Here is a 13,728-nt window from a genome sequence, read left to right on the forward strand (position 1 = left end):
TACCCCACTGTAAAGGAATGAGGGGGTTTGTTGGAAGTCTTGCCAGTTCTTTGAGGAGGTTGCGATTGAGACAAGATGGTGGAGCCACACACATCCAAACACCTGGGAAACAGCTGCCATTGCTGCTGGTGCTGCTGCTGCTGAGGCAAAAACGAGTCTATTTCTGGCTAATAACCTTATCTCAGTGCAAAGTCGTGTCAGGTTAGAGGAGAAACCATGTCGACAACAAACCTGATCCTCCAGGATGGATAAGTGAGGCCTGGGAGTGATTAATGATAAACTCAGGGGACTCTGATTGTACTTCTTGTTCAGCACAATGTGGTGATGTTTATAGGACTGACACATTGTATTGTTTGGAAGTAAATTTTCAAACCTTTGTGTGGGCAAAGTGATGTATGATGAGCTTTTGATGCATGTAACATGCATACAAACATGTCAGATCAGAACAGAAAGGGCAACTTTTAGTAGTTGTGGTTGCTGTTTTGCTGTTTTGGGGCTTGACAATAGTTCCACTTGAGCAGTTGGAGGAGTTTAAGAAGAAAGCAAACATAAAATATGGGACAGGATTTTACAACTCTGGAAAGTTATCACTGCAACAATTATTTAAGCCTTTGTTGCTAAGATAAACAGGAATTCTTTTTATGTTACCAAGTAAGAATGTGTGCTTGTATACATTTGATTGGTCACCACAGCATGTTGCTGGGTGATCGTCTGCAATTGGTTCCGATGTCTGGATATTTCAGGTCAAATTTATGAGCCACTTGATATACTATCAAGTGGCTGAAAAATTTTGGACACTTGGGGGCATTGCAACAAGCACTGTCATAATTTTTGTTAGTAAGTTAATATGGCATGTTAGCAAACAGTGGATTAAAAAGAAATCTCTCTCTGTTTCTTTAGCTGCTTCACCAGTTAGTTGCTGACTGTATCTTTCCAGTGTTTGGTGCTAACCAGGTAGTGTGCAGTGTGTGTGTTTTAAGTGGTTTTGCTAAAAAAAAATTTAAAAAAAGGCCCATGAGAGTGAATCATAAAACCAAAACAATGAGCTAAAAGATGCTAAAATGCTCTATTGAGCTGCAGATTCTAGATGCGCTGTCTACTCTTCATACTGTCAATGGTTAAACTCACACTCGAGTGCCATTGGCTCCCATAAACAACAGTAACAATTCCCCTTGAACTGTCCATTTCACAAGAAAGACATAAATATGTGGAAGCAAACAGCACTCTGCTTCCGGTTTCATGGAAAGTTTAAACATTTAAAAAACTACATGATGTTGGAATATTAGTGTGTCCGAATCAAAGACTAAAGACCTCCTAAAGTGAAAAAACGTATTTTTGGAAGAGGCAGTGACACAAATGAAAGTAGAAGAATACCGGAATCTTATGCTTCTCCAAGACAAGTTGATTTTTTTAATGTAAGCTGCCACTCTTGCTCTTTATCAAGTAAAAATTCACTGTTCCGCAGTATTATTCTACTACAGCCAAAAACAGGCAGAATATAACAAGTTCACTCATGTTATACAGGAGTTGTCAGTAGACATCATGGAGGAAATCTCTGGCTGAAGTTGTGTTGAAACACTCACATTGGTGATTGTTAACCATGTAAGAGGATCTGAGTTGGTTTTTGCCTTGAACTGCCTTGCTCAAGGTCACTTAATGGCAACTGTGGGAAGAAAGTTCCCTCCCCTTCAACAGCTGGTATTGTGGATTTAAACCCTCTTCTCAACAATACGTGATCCCCTCCTTGTAGGCAAGGTTTTACACTTCACTAAACTATGCATGTTACAATTAAGCGGGTGGATGTAATTCCCCTCAGAATGGTTTATTTACTCCTTAAGGAAAGTCTCTGAAATTGCTGCAACCAAAAAACAATTTGTGGCCTAACAAGCGACTGAGGCATAGAAGGTTTCCACTTTTAAAAGACGCTGTGGATCCAGGAGTCTCCTGCAGAGTCTGCAGCCAGCGACAACCTTCACATTTCCAGCCGGGGGGAAAAAGAAAACACCGGCCAGATTGCAGAATAATTTCCCCTCTTTGATTCTGCTTCCAGAAAAATGAGACAGGAAGTTGACTATTCCTCCAGACCACCAATGACTGGCAGACGACTGATGGAGTCCGTTACCCCCTGGTCTCAGATCGGCGTTTGATCTCCACTTCGCCTTCGTAGAGTTCATTGTAGCAGTCAGACACTGATCCAGGGTCAGCTCCTCAGGCTATCTCTGCTCTCCACACCCCAGAGACTGAGCCAAGAAAATGAATTTAGCATGCCACGGCCTTATCTCATTGCCAGACACTCAGAATTTTGTAGCTAATTTGCTTTCATTATTGCCAGATGTGGTGACATGCAGACAGATGTTTATTATATTAAATAGCTAAAGGCAGCTTGCAGAAATGATTATTCCTCTGTTATGAAGCTCAGGAAATCTGCTGGAGGATTGCTGTCTGACTTTTAAGACCACTGAGCTCATTTCAACATTAGATATGCTTTGTCAGTATGAGCATACAGATTTAAAAAACGACGAGACCTCTGCTTTCGGTATGTGAGTTCTCACTCACTTTGGGTCCGACTTCCCAACTGTTGACAGACAAAATCCAACAAGATTTGTGTTGTGTTGCTTTCACGGGTGGTTTTCTCTCTCCCTGGCTGATGGTTTGGGTTTTCCTCTTATGTGACAAAACATGTCGGTCATTCGCAGATTATCTTCAAGCTCGGTGAGAATCTTTTGACCATATCGAATCACAGAAACAGCATTCGCTTGGCGCAAACACCAGCCGAAGCCAACTTCAGCTTGGAATGAGCTGCAGAAATCCCACGGTCATATAATATGTTCACACAAGTTGCCATCAGTGTGAATCTCAGCACGGACTCCATAAAACCCCATCAGACCCCATCAGACCATCTCTTTTTAGTCTCCAATCCAGCCAGGGCTCTTTGTATGATTAAAAGCATATACAAGGGCTTTGCATCTTGCAGATGTTGCCATAAATCACCGGTGGGCCCTGCCTCTGCAACTGGCTGCCTGACAAATGTTCCACAATAACTGCGGCCCCCACCCCACCCTTCCAGTAAAAGAGAAAAAAAGAAAAGGGGTAAAAAAGAAAGAAAAAAAAAACCCTGGAATTTCTACCCGGCCATGTCAGCACAGGTGGAAACCTGAGGGGTCGTAAAACCAGAAAGAAAAAAAATCCCGCCCACTCCAGGCTTTCTCTTTCCCAACAATGTCTTAAACTCCCCGCTGTCCCAGCCAGCCCTCCACTGTGACTAATTCCACACAAATCTAAAGAGCTAAATCAGTCAGGCAGTCTATGTGTCTGTGGACGGCAGTAACCAACACCCCCCAAGCCTGTAAAAGACACAACCATAATGGCTGAGAAAGGGACTGTGAATCACAGTCTCTGGGGCATTAGAGAAAGATGCTGTCTGTAAGGACTATTAAAGCTCAAATCTTCACCCCCATCCTGCTATTTTTGGGTTTCACTCTGATAACGAGAAGAGTGAAAGCCATTCGGAATTGGACAGCTGAGGTCCAATTTTCCTTTTTCTGCAGTTATATGAGCCTGTAGAGACTGATTTGAGGGATGGATGACATAGTTTGATGGAACAAATGAAATGATGAAATCCCAAAGTTACACAAAAGGGCCTGGTAGTTTGGCCTTGTCAAAGGCAGACTTATATTAATTTTCTCTGTCTAGAGTTTGAATAGTTGAGCACTTTAAAGGAGTTTTGTGAAACACTGTTTGCTTTCTTGCCGAGAGAAAGACGAGAAGATCAAACTTCTCCTGTATCTGTGGTTGGGTATGCAGCTGCAGCCAGGACATGATTAGCTGAACTTAGGGGGGGAGCCACAGCTAGCTCGGCTTTAGCTTTGCAGCCAAGCTGCATTCAAACTCTAGACAGAGAATCTGTATATGTTACCAAACTAGGTGCTAACGTTATCCATTTGGTGCTTGGCAGGTACTTGTAGTAGTGAGTTTATCAGAGCTTTCACTGAAAACAGTGCAGGAAACAGCTGCTGGGAAAGACGTTAATTACAGTGAAGCAAGACTGTAAAGTTTTGAGCAATAAAACCAAAACAACGAGCTGAAAGACGCTAAAATGCTTCATAGAGCTGTAAAGACTTGCAGTCGGGTGATAATTCTCTGTGGATTCATCACTATGAGCGACACTTTTACACATTACTCATACTTGTGTGACCTCTTTGCTTGTATAAAAAAATATTAGTGCCGCTTTAATAATTTTGTTGTGTAATCAACAGGACTGAGCGTACATACCGTGTGCTCTAATTCTGCCGAGTCGAGGTCATATTGCATCTAAATCTTCTGCGTTTGAGCGGTAGGAGTTAGGTGTGAGGGCTTGTAATGATGAGAGCAGAGATTTATGAGCACAGACACAGACAACAAACTGCCAGAGGCTAAGTTGTTTCCCTGCACCTGGGATACTTAGCCATTCTTTGTTTTACGTTTACAGCTTTACTACTTATAGGCCTACTTATTTTTAGGAATGCATACTAAAGCAGAGCTGGTAACAGCACAAAATATTCTAAATACCAAACTACACGTTTGTTTAAATGTGTTTTTCCTTCTTTGTTTTACATTTACAGCTTTACTACTTATAGGTCTGCTTATTTTCAGGAATGCATACTAACTGGGAGCAGTACAACATAATCCAAATACTAAATTATCAAATACTTTTTTTTATCTAAAATGCTAATAATAATAATAATAAATAAATTGCTTGCATATCTTGGAATACTCTATATGAACTGTGATCTGATACTGTCAAGGTGGTCTAAAAGTAGTACAACAGTAACATTCAGGCTAAATTGGGGAAAAAAAAACTGCCTGTGGTTCTAATGTCAAACACCTCAGATATAATCCCAAACAAATTGGCAATGAGCAGGGAATTGTTGTCTGTGTTCAGCACACACCAAACATCCAAGCCTGGATGAGTCCAGACTGGTTGAGAGTTGACCCCCGGGGATTTTTTTTACAAGCCACAGGAGGAGAAAAATGAGTAAAGGTGACCTTGTGAGTTTAGTTTAAACTCCAGGTGGTTTCTACTCACTTTGTCAACACTATTCCCTCACAGGATGCAAAGAAGGCTGTGACACGGTGGCTGGTGGCTGTTGCTGCTAGCAGCCTGCAATTATCTTTTGAATTAGTTTGAACCTGTTTGATCCTCGTGACAATGTCTAGAAATCCCTGTGGATATGACTAGAGATGTGCGCAGATAAATGAATTATGAAATACAAGTGAAAACACATTACATGAAAACATACAGGGACAGAGACGGAGGAGTGAACTACAGTGAGAACCACAAATGAAGATGCATAAATGTGAGTTTACACAAATACACAGTTTCGTGTCTCAACATGTCAACCTATATGGTGATATAGAGCTACAGAGCTACTCTGATAGTGCCCGTTCACTGATTGGTTGTCACGGTCCCTCTCTTTTTTCTTACTGGCTACAGGAAACGTCCACTTGATTGGTGGGTTCACCCTTTTTTCCCCGTTTTCCTCTTTCCTCTTCCTGTCAGCCCCTGATGGTTTATCAACCAATCAGTGCTCACTCTGAAAACGTGTTGTCCAATGTCACAGCTGTTTCTCCACTGTGTTGGTTTCTTTCTCACAGATAAAGTGACTAGACTATCGTTCACCCACCTCCCCAGCTCCCCTCAACTTCTCATCACCCTCCCACAACCAAAATCTCTCTTGAATATTTGTGCAAAACTTACCACATGTAAATGAATTTGTTAAATTCAGATTGCGTAACTTTTCTACCATAAAATAATGATTTTAATCATAAATAATGATTTAAAATCACTTTGATGCTACGCTGACTTGTATTCAGGCCAATGTCATTCCCAATCTGAGCCTCACACGCCTGTTCTTGCACTATGTAATTTTTGGCTCAGCGTACGAACTCCCGATCTCCTCCTGATTTTGGTGAAACTGGATCATATTTTATGGAGAAAAATATGTTTTCTGGGGTTTTTTTCTAATGCTCCACCTGAACTCTCTGTGATTTAGAGAGTACAGAGCTGCCAGATAACAGTAAATCTGGGACTGACTTTTAGTCTGTGTGAGCTTTGTGGAATAAAAGGCTGCAAGTATGCTGTAAGTAATATTAGCTGCTGTCATGTGTTGTTACACCTGCTTGATGTTTGGCTGTTAGCAAAGTTGTGTTGATCATAAGCAATGTAATCTGAAACTCGTGTACAGCTGTCCATATTTACCACAGTGGTATTGCACTCTGAATTTTTGTTTAGTTTTATCAGCAAGCGTGTAACTAATCTTTGCAAAGTACTATCAAACACTATCAAAGTACTAGTACTATCAAAGTAAGGCTATGTTTTGTTGGTTGCAAATTCAGCAAACCCTAAAGCAGGTTTAGGTGCTGTAAAAATATTGTGAAAGTATCAAAGCACTCATGAAGAATTCAGAAATTGTACCTTTAAAGAGTCATCAGGTTGTGATGTCACTACAGTCACTGCCCTCAGACACACCAATAACTGCACAATACCTGTGTAGTTGGCCTGGCTGTGCGGCACTCAGAAAACAGTCAGGCCAATCAGAAGACAGGCTCATGAATATTAATGAGACAAAACGCCCTGTTCTTAAAACACAAATATATCTTCTTATGGATATAAAGACATATGTAAAATATGGGAGAGAAGAAAATATGTCTTTTTTTTTTCTTTCAAAATTTATAGCCGCTCACTTTAAGTGTTTTTCCTTTTAGGTTGACCCTAAGATGCAGCTTTTACTAAATGTCTTACAGCCAGTATCAATATGCATCACCCATTTCCAGTGGCAGCTGGTGAAAACTGGATTTAAAAGATTGCACAAAATGTTATCGATTCTTCGGAAGAAAACAGCAGAAGCAAATAGTGATAGCAAATAGAGAGAGTATGGATGTCACTGAGAACATTTACAACACCAGAATACATCAAGTAGAATATCAACATGAATAAACTGAGGTTTAAAAATGTACATTTCACAGCTGCCAGATGTGTAAAGACACATTTTAAAATCAGTCTAAATAAAGCTACGGGACTCGGTCATCAGTCTCCAGCTGACTTTTGACCTCTTGGAGAATCGACACTTCAGACACTCCTGGGGCAAACACACTGGCAATGAGTGTGTGCTTGACCCCTGACCATGGGCCAAGAGACACACAAATACACACAAACCTGTTTTCACACCGCCATTCAACCAATAACTGTTTTTTTGTTTTTTTTTATATGACAGAAATTCCTACTAGTAAATATTTGATTTATCTTTCAAATATGACGTTTAAAACGTGACAGAACACTCGCAAAAGTGTCTTTATTTAACGATTATCTGTTCGTTTTTTTATTTATTTCTGGTGCCGCCTCCCTGTGTGCCCACCCCTTCAAATGCAGTTTCAAAAAGGCGTGAACGATGCTGTCCGTGGAAATGATGGGAAAAGCCTTGTGCTGACAACGAGCAAACAAACACTAAAGGTTTTTAATTTCAGGCCAAGCCTGCTGTTGACAGCTCGAACAAATGAAAGCAAAGGAAGGAATGAGAACTGGGAGGGGGGGCAGACAAGAGAAAGACTAACATGACACAGCTAATCGAGCTTCTTTCTTTAAAAAGAAGAAATACCTCCCCCCTTTGTTGATGTGGAGAGCTCTTTGTAGAGACCAAAACTGATAACAGGGTGTGAGTGTTTTCATAAGTTAACCTCTCCAGTATTTACTGAGACCCAGAGCCGCCAAATGGTGTTTGTGAAACCTGCTGTGCTACATTTAGGGGAGTAACACTTCCAAACAAAAGTTTAATCTTTTACTGATTATTGGCCTACATCTCAATTGGATTTTCAATAACTTCTTTGGGAAGGAACGTTTGGACCGCCACAGTTTATATGTTGGCTGGAATGTCATAGCAATTAACTCATACTTTCTTCATGTGTGCCAGTCATTAATGAGTACAATATGGCCAGTCCCTCCACATGCGATGAATTCAGTCTTGGCTTGACGACTTGTGCATTTTCCTCAAGTGGATCCAGGATTTGGGGGATTTAAAGTCCAACAAAGTCTAGAGACAGAAATGAAAATGGTCACGTACAAAAGATATTTTGCATATTGCGCTATAAAGTCAAACTTTGCATCGCAGTAAGTAAAAAGAGGTTCATCATAGGCTTCTTCATTTCCAACCTAGTGTCTGACAATCAAAACCCAATACCATTACGCACAGTGAACCCTACGAGCATGTTCTGGCAGGCAGTGTTGTGCAAACACCGCTGCTTTTTAGAACAACTGAGCTGTCGAATATTTATTGTTTGGTTAAGATTTCAGTGAGAAATTACGACATCAGTCGGCGGCATAGGAGCGGCTCAGCGAAAAGGAGGGGGGGGGGGTTTCCCAGTTTCCCCCCAAACCGACGCTGTCTGAGTCTGATGAACACACAGATCTGCCCAGAAAGACTTCTGGAGTGTTGATGGATAGTTCATTTTTGGCTTATTCTCTTTGAAAGTCAGCAGCCATAAAAAAAATAGTTTGACTGAAAAGGGCTTTTGAAAGGTATACTGATATTCTTGGCTTGAAGAAGCTGATAGCTGATACTTTGTGCATTACTAGAGTTTTACTGTCAGAGTTTTAGTATCGTCAGTGTGTTAAAGTCTTGGAAACACCATTTAGTCTACTGGACTCTAAATCTCTCAAATATCCACTCATTAAAAGGCTCATTGTGTCACTTTTTCCTGTATTGCTGTTAATGCGCGATAGAAGACATCTATATACCTATGCCATAGTTTCTTCCTTACACTTGGGAGGAAAGGTGAGGTGAGAGGGCTGCAATCAGAAACTACAATGCTAGATGCTACTTAATGCTACACAAAGTTTAGAGTTAGAGGTTAGAAGTTGGTTAATCCATATAGTATTAAAGAAGAAGTATGGCAATCTATCCATCGAAGTAGGTTAATAACTTGGTAATAATGTTAAATATAAAGATGAGTTTATAATGTAGCCACAAGGGGGCACAAGCCAGTGTCTTATTGTGCCGGTCCCAAGCCCGGATAAATACAGAGGATTGTGTCAGGAAGGGCATCTGACGTAAAACTTGCCAAATCAAACATGCGAATCGAATCTATGACTTCCATACCGGATCGGTCGAGGCCCGGGTTAACAACGACCACCATCGGTTCACCTACAGGGTGCCGGTGGAAATTGGACTACTGTTGGTCGAAGGAGAGGAGGAAGGCGTGTTCATAGGAAGAGGGAGAAGAGGAAAGCCAAGAGTCTAGGACTGAGAGTAAGGACTTTGAATGTTGGAACTATGACAGGAAAAGGTAGAGAGTTGGTTGACATGATGCAGAGGAGGAAACTAGACATACTGTGTGTCCAGGAGACCAGGTGGAAAGGTAGCAAGTCTAGAAGCTTAGGAGCAGGGTTCAAGTTGTTCTATCATGGTGTAGATAGAAAGAGAAATGTAGTAGGAGTTATCTTGAAGGAGGAGTTTGTTAGGAGTGTACTGGAGGTAAAAAGAGTGTCAGATAGAGTGATGAGTCTGAAGCTAGAAATCGAAGGTGTGATGTTCAATGTTGTTAGTGGGTATGCTCCACAGGTAGGATGTGAGCTGGAGGAGAAGGAGAAATTCTGGTTGGACCTTGATGAAGTGATGCAGAGCATCCCTAGAAGTGAGAGAGTTGTCATTGGTGCAGACTTTAATGGACATGTTGGTGCAGGAAACAGAGATGATGAGGAGGTGATGGGCAGGTTTGGTATCCAGGAGAGGAACGCAGAAGGACAGATGGTGGTTGATTTTGCAAAAAGGATGGAAATGGCTGTAGTGAATACTTTCTTTCAGAAGAGGCAGGAACATAGGGTGACCTGTAAGAGTGGAGGTAGGAGCACACAGGTAGACTACATCTTGTGTAGACGGTGTAATCTGAAGGAGATCAGTGACTGCAAAGTAGTGGTAGGTGAAAGTGTAGCCAGACAGCATAGGATGGTGGTGTGTAGGATGACACTTGTGATGAGGAAGATGAAGAGGGCAAAGGCAGAGCAGAGGACCAAATGGTGGAAGCTGAAAAAGGAAGAGTGTTGCATGACTTTTAGGAAGGAGTTGAGACAGGCTCTGGGTGGTCAGGAGGTGCTTCCAAACGACTGGACAACTACAGCTAATGTGATCAGGGAGACAGGTAGGAGTGTACTTGGTGTGTCATCTGGAAGGAAAGTAGATAAGGAGACTTGGTGGTGGAATGAGGAGGTGAAGGAGTGTGTACGGAGAAAGAGGTTAGCTAAGAAGTAGTGGGACACTGAGAGGGCTGATGAGAGTAGACAGGAGTACAGGGAGATGCAAGATGAGGTGAAAGTTGAGGTGGCAAAGGCCAAACAAGGAGCTTACGATGACTTGTATGCTAGGTTGGACAGTAAGGAGGGAGAGACTGATCTATACAGGTTGGCAAGGCAGAGAGACAGAGATGGGAAGGACGTGCAGCACTCTAGGATGATTAAGGATAGGGATGGAAGTGTACTGACAGGTGCCAGTAGTGTTATGGGAAGATGGAAAGAGAACTTTGAAGAGTTGATGAATGAGGAAAATGAGAGAGAACGAAGAGCAGAAGAGGTGACTGTTGTGGACCAGGAAGTAGCAAAGATTAGTGAGGATGAAGTGAGGAGGGCATTGAAGAGGATGAAGAGTGGAAAGGCACATGGCCCTGATGATATACCTGTGGAGATATGGAAGTGTCTAGGAGAGATGGCAGTACATTTTTTGACTGGGTTGTTCAACAGGATCTTAGATAGTGAGAAGATGCTAGAGGAATGGGGATAAGTGTGATGGAGCGATGCTGTTTGGTCTAGAGACAGTGCCACTGAGGAAAAGACAGGAGGCAGAGCTGGAGGTAGCAGAGATGAAGATGCTGAGGTTCTCTTTGGGAGCACATGTTAGAGGTTTTGGAGATAAAGTCAGAGAGGCCAGACTGAGATGGTTCTGACATGTCCAGAGGAGAGATAGTGAATATATTGGTAGAAGGATGCTGAGTTTTGAATTGATAAAAGATAAATATAAAGGTGAGCTTATAGTTCAGATTCTAGGTGGTTAGGGTTTGGCACAAAGCCCAAGTGGTTAGGGTCAGGACACTTGTCCTGGTGAGGCGTTAAGATCAAGGATATGAGATAGGAGATGGGAGATTGAAAGGTAGGGATGTAGGCGAGATGTAGGGTCTGAAAAACTCCAGAGACTAGGCAGTCAGGGATAGGCAAGAAGTCTGAGTGGTTAAGGTTAGGATAACCGTCTGGGGAGGCGTTAGTTTAAAGGCCAACAAGTGGAGGAGATCTCCGGGTCTAAAGTATGCAAGTGACTATATAACCTTCTGGGAAGATGTTAAGGTAGTTAAAGCCACGGTGAGTGGTAGATCCAGGGTGTGTAGATTCAGAATGCAGTTTTCCAGAGTCTGGGTTCTTCCATCTTTAAAGGTGTCAGTATTTTGATTCGAGTTCCTGATAGGATTAAACCTAAAATACATTTAGGGTAAGTGGTATGGTTTAAGTTTACTTGATTGAAAACAGTTTAAGAAAAACTGTGTGAGGAGTTTACCAACTTACTCGACACCTGTGAGAGACCAGAACAAATGAGAGTCAGACACGAGAGCTTTACTTTGTACAAAGGGCACCCTGCCACTGCAACATCTAAGCTACAGATAGCAGAGAGGCGCAGAGCAGTTCCTTGTTCCTTTATTTATAGAAGTTTACATGACATGTGACTGGACAGGGGCAGTCCCTGTTCCAGTAAAGTAAAACATTTGATTCATCATGAGTACAGTGTAGTAAGAAGAGTACAGTGTGGTAAGACTACTGATGCTGGGACATGTGACATTCTTTTAGCCTTCTAACAAACTGCATAACATAATCTTGATTTCAGACATAGAGAAAGCTCATATCAAAGCAGCACATCATGACTGATATTTAATGGCCCCATATATCAGTCTAACTCTGCTCTAAAAACTGCTGAGAAAGACAAAAATAATCCCTCACAGGCTTAATATGTCATGTGCTTTCAGGCCCACCCAGAATAGTGACTGCAGCCATTTGTCTTTTTTCATAAGCTATTTTATCATCTGCTCTGTTGTGCTGAAATCGTACACACGTTCTCCCACACTGACTCAGCGAGCTCCAGATGGAAAACGGAGCCATCTTTCCTCCCCACCACGAGGACGGGCATCTTTGCGCTCTTTTCATAACAAAGATTTTCAAATGTTTTCCAGACTGGATGGCAGCAGAGCCGCTGTGTGGCGACTCCATCAACGTCTTGGATAACGTCTTGGCACAGTAATTTCAGTTTCTGAAACACAAATAAGGCTGTTATAAGGGCTGAATGGCAGGCGGGGGCTCCAGCTGGCCTCCACTCTTGTCATCTATGGTGCCCCCTCCCTTGGTCTGGACAGAAGACATTCACATACTCTTGTTTGCTGAAAATAGGCGGATGTTTTGACGGTGTGGCTTCATTTAAAGTTTTAAAGCTGTCAAGCCATATAGCCCTATAATATTCCTATGATTCCTGTCCAGACTTAAAGTATGTCTCTGGGGTAATATATCTGATTTATGGGATATACAGTCCAATCACAGCAAAGTAGTAACAAAAAAGGACATCCAGTATGTCTATATGATTTCAGAGTATAAATGACACACTTGGATTGAAATTAATGATGTTTTTAAAGGAGGACAAACAGAGAAACTTGTCTAAAAAGAAAGATTGAAAATCAAAGTATAGGTGAAAGAGGGACAGAAAGAAAGAGAGGGAGGAGAAGGAGGAGAGAGGGCCTGCAGAGGCTACGTCTCTCCTGGCCTGAATTACTATCATTATTGTAATGACTCTATAATGTTTTCTTTCCTGGACCAGTAATTGTTACCAAGCCCGCTGTTCAGAGGTGCAGGTGGACAAATTGCTGCAGAGCATTACTTTCCACGATAGCAAGGAGAACATAATCATTTCCACCATCTAGGCCTTAAACAGGACTTTTCCCTCTCTCAGTCCAACTGTTGGCATTTGTGGCTATTATGCTCACCAAACTATGATCAACAAAGCCACATTTTTTAGCATGAAAAACAGAAAAGTCTGTTCAGTTTTATTGTCCCTTGAAACTGCTTGTAGATACCTTATCGCAATGTTAAACTTCCTCTTCTCACGTAAAAGTTTGATAATCGTACCACATAGCATTCCTCTTAAATCTATTACAGACTCATTATGAAGTCAAATCTTTTATTTAGGGGAGTTTGGAAAGAATGCAGACTTTTCCTGAAAATCTGCCATTTTCCCCCTTTCCACAGCTCTCCACATGAACCGGAGTTGTGTTGTATCCACGTGTATTGACCCTTTTAAACTTCCACGGTCCATATAACCCACATGAACCCCCGCCCACCACCACCTGCGGCAAACTGTCCATGACTCTTAAAACCAGCCAGATGTTGCTTTAAGTCTGGGATTCCTAAGCGGCTTCATGACAAGGACTTTCTGGACTGACGCAAATTAGTTCACTGATGTGAGAGTATTTTTATTGTTAAGTAAGAAGTTAGACTGTATTTCTCTTGTTAATCTATGCACAAATTATTATCTCATTGAACTGATATAACTGGTGTATTTGTAATTAAAGAAAAAGAAGAAACAGTTTGCTAGAAGTAGTAAAGAAGCCTACTTTGAAACAGTTTAAAGAAAATATCCATCATATTTTTAATAAAGTGCCATTTTATGCTCCTCT

This window comes from Larimichthys crocea, chromosome XII (assembly GCF_000972845.2).
Source record: "Larimichthys crocea isolate SSNF chromosome XII, L_crocea_2.0, whole genome shotgun sequence".
NCBI lineage: Eukaryota > Metazoa > Chordata > Actinopteri > Sciaenidae > Larimichthys > Larimichthys crocea.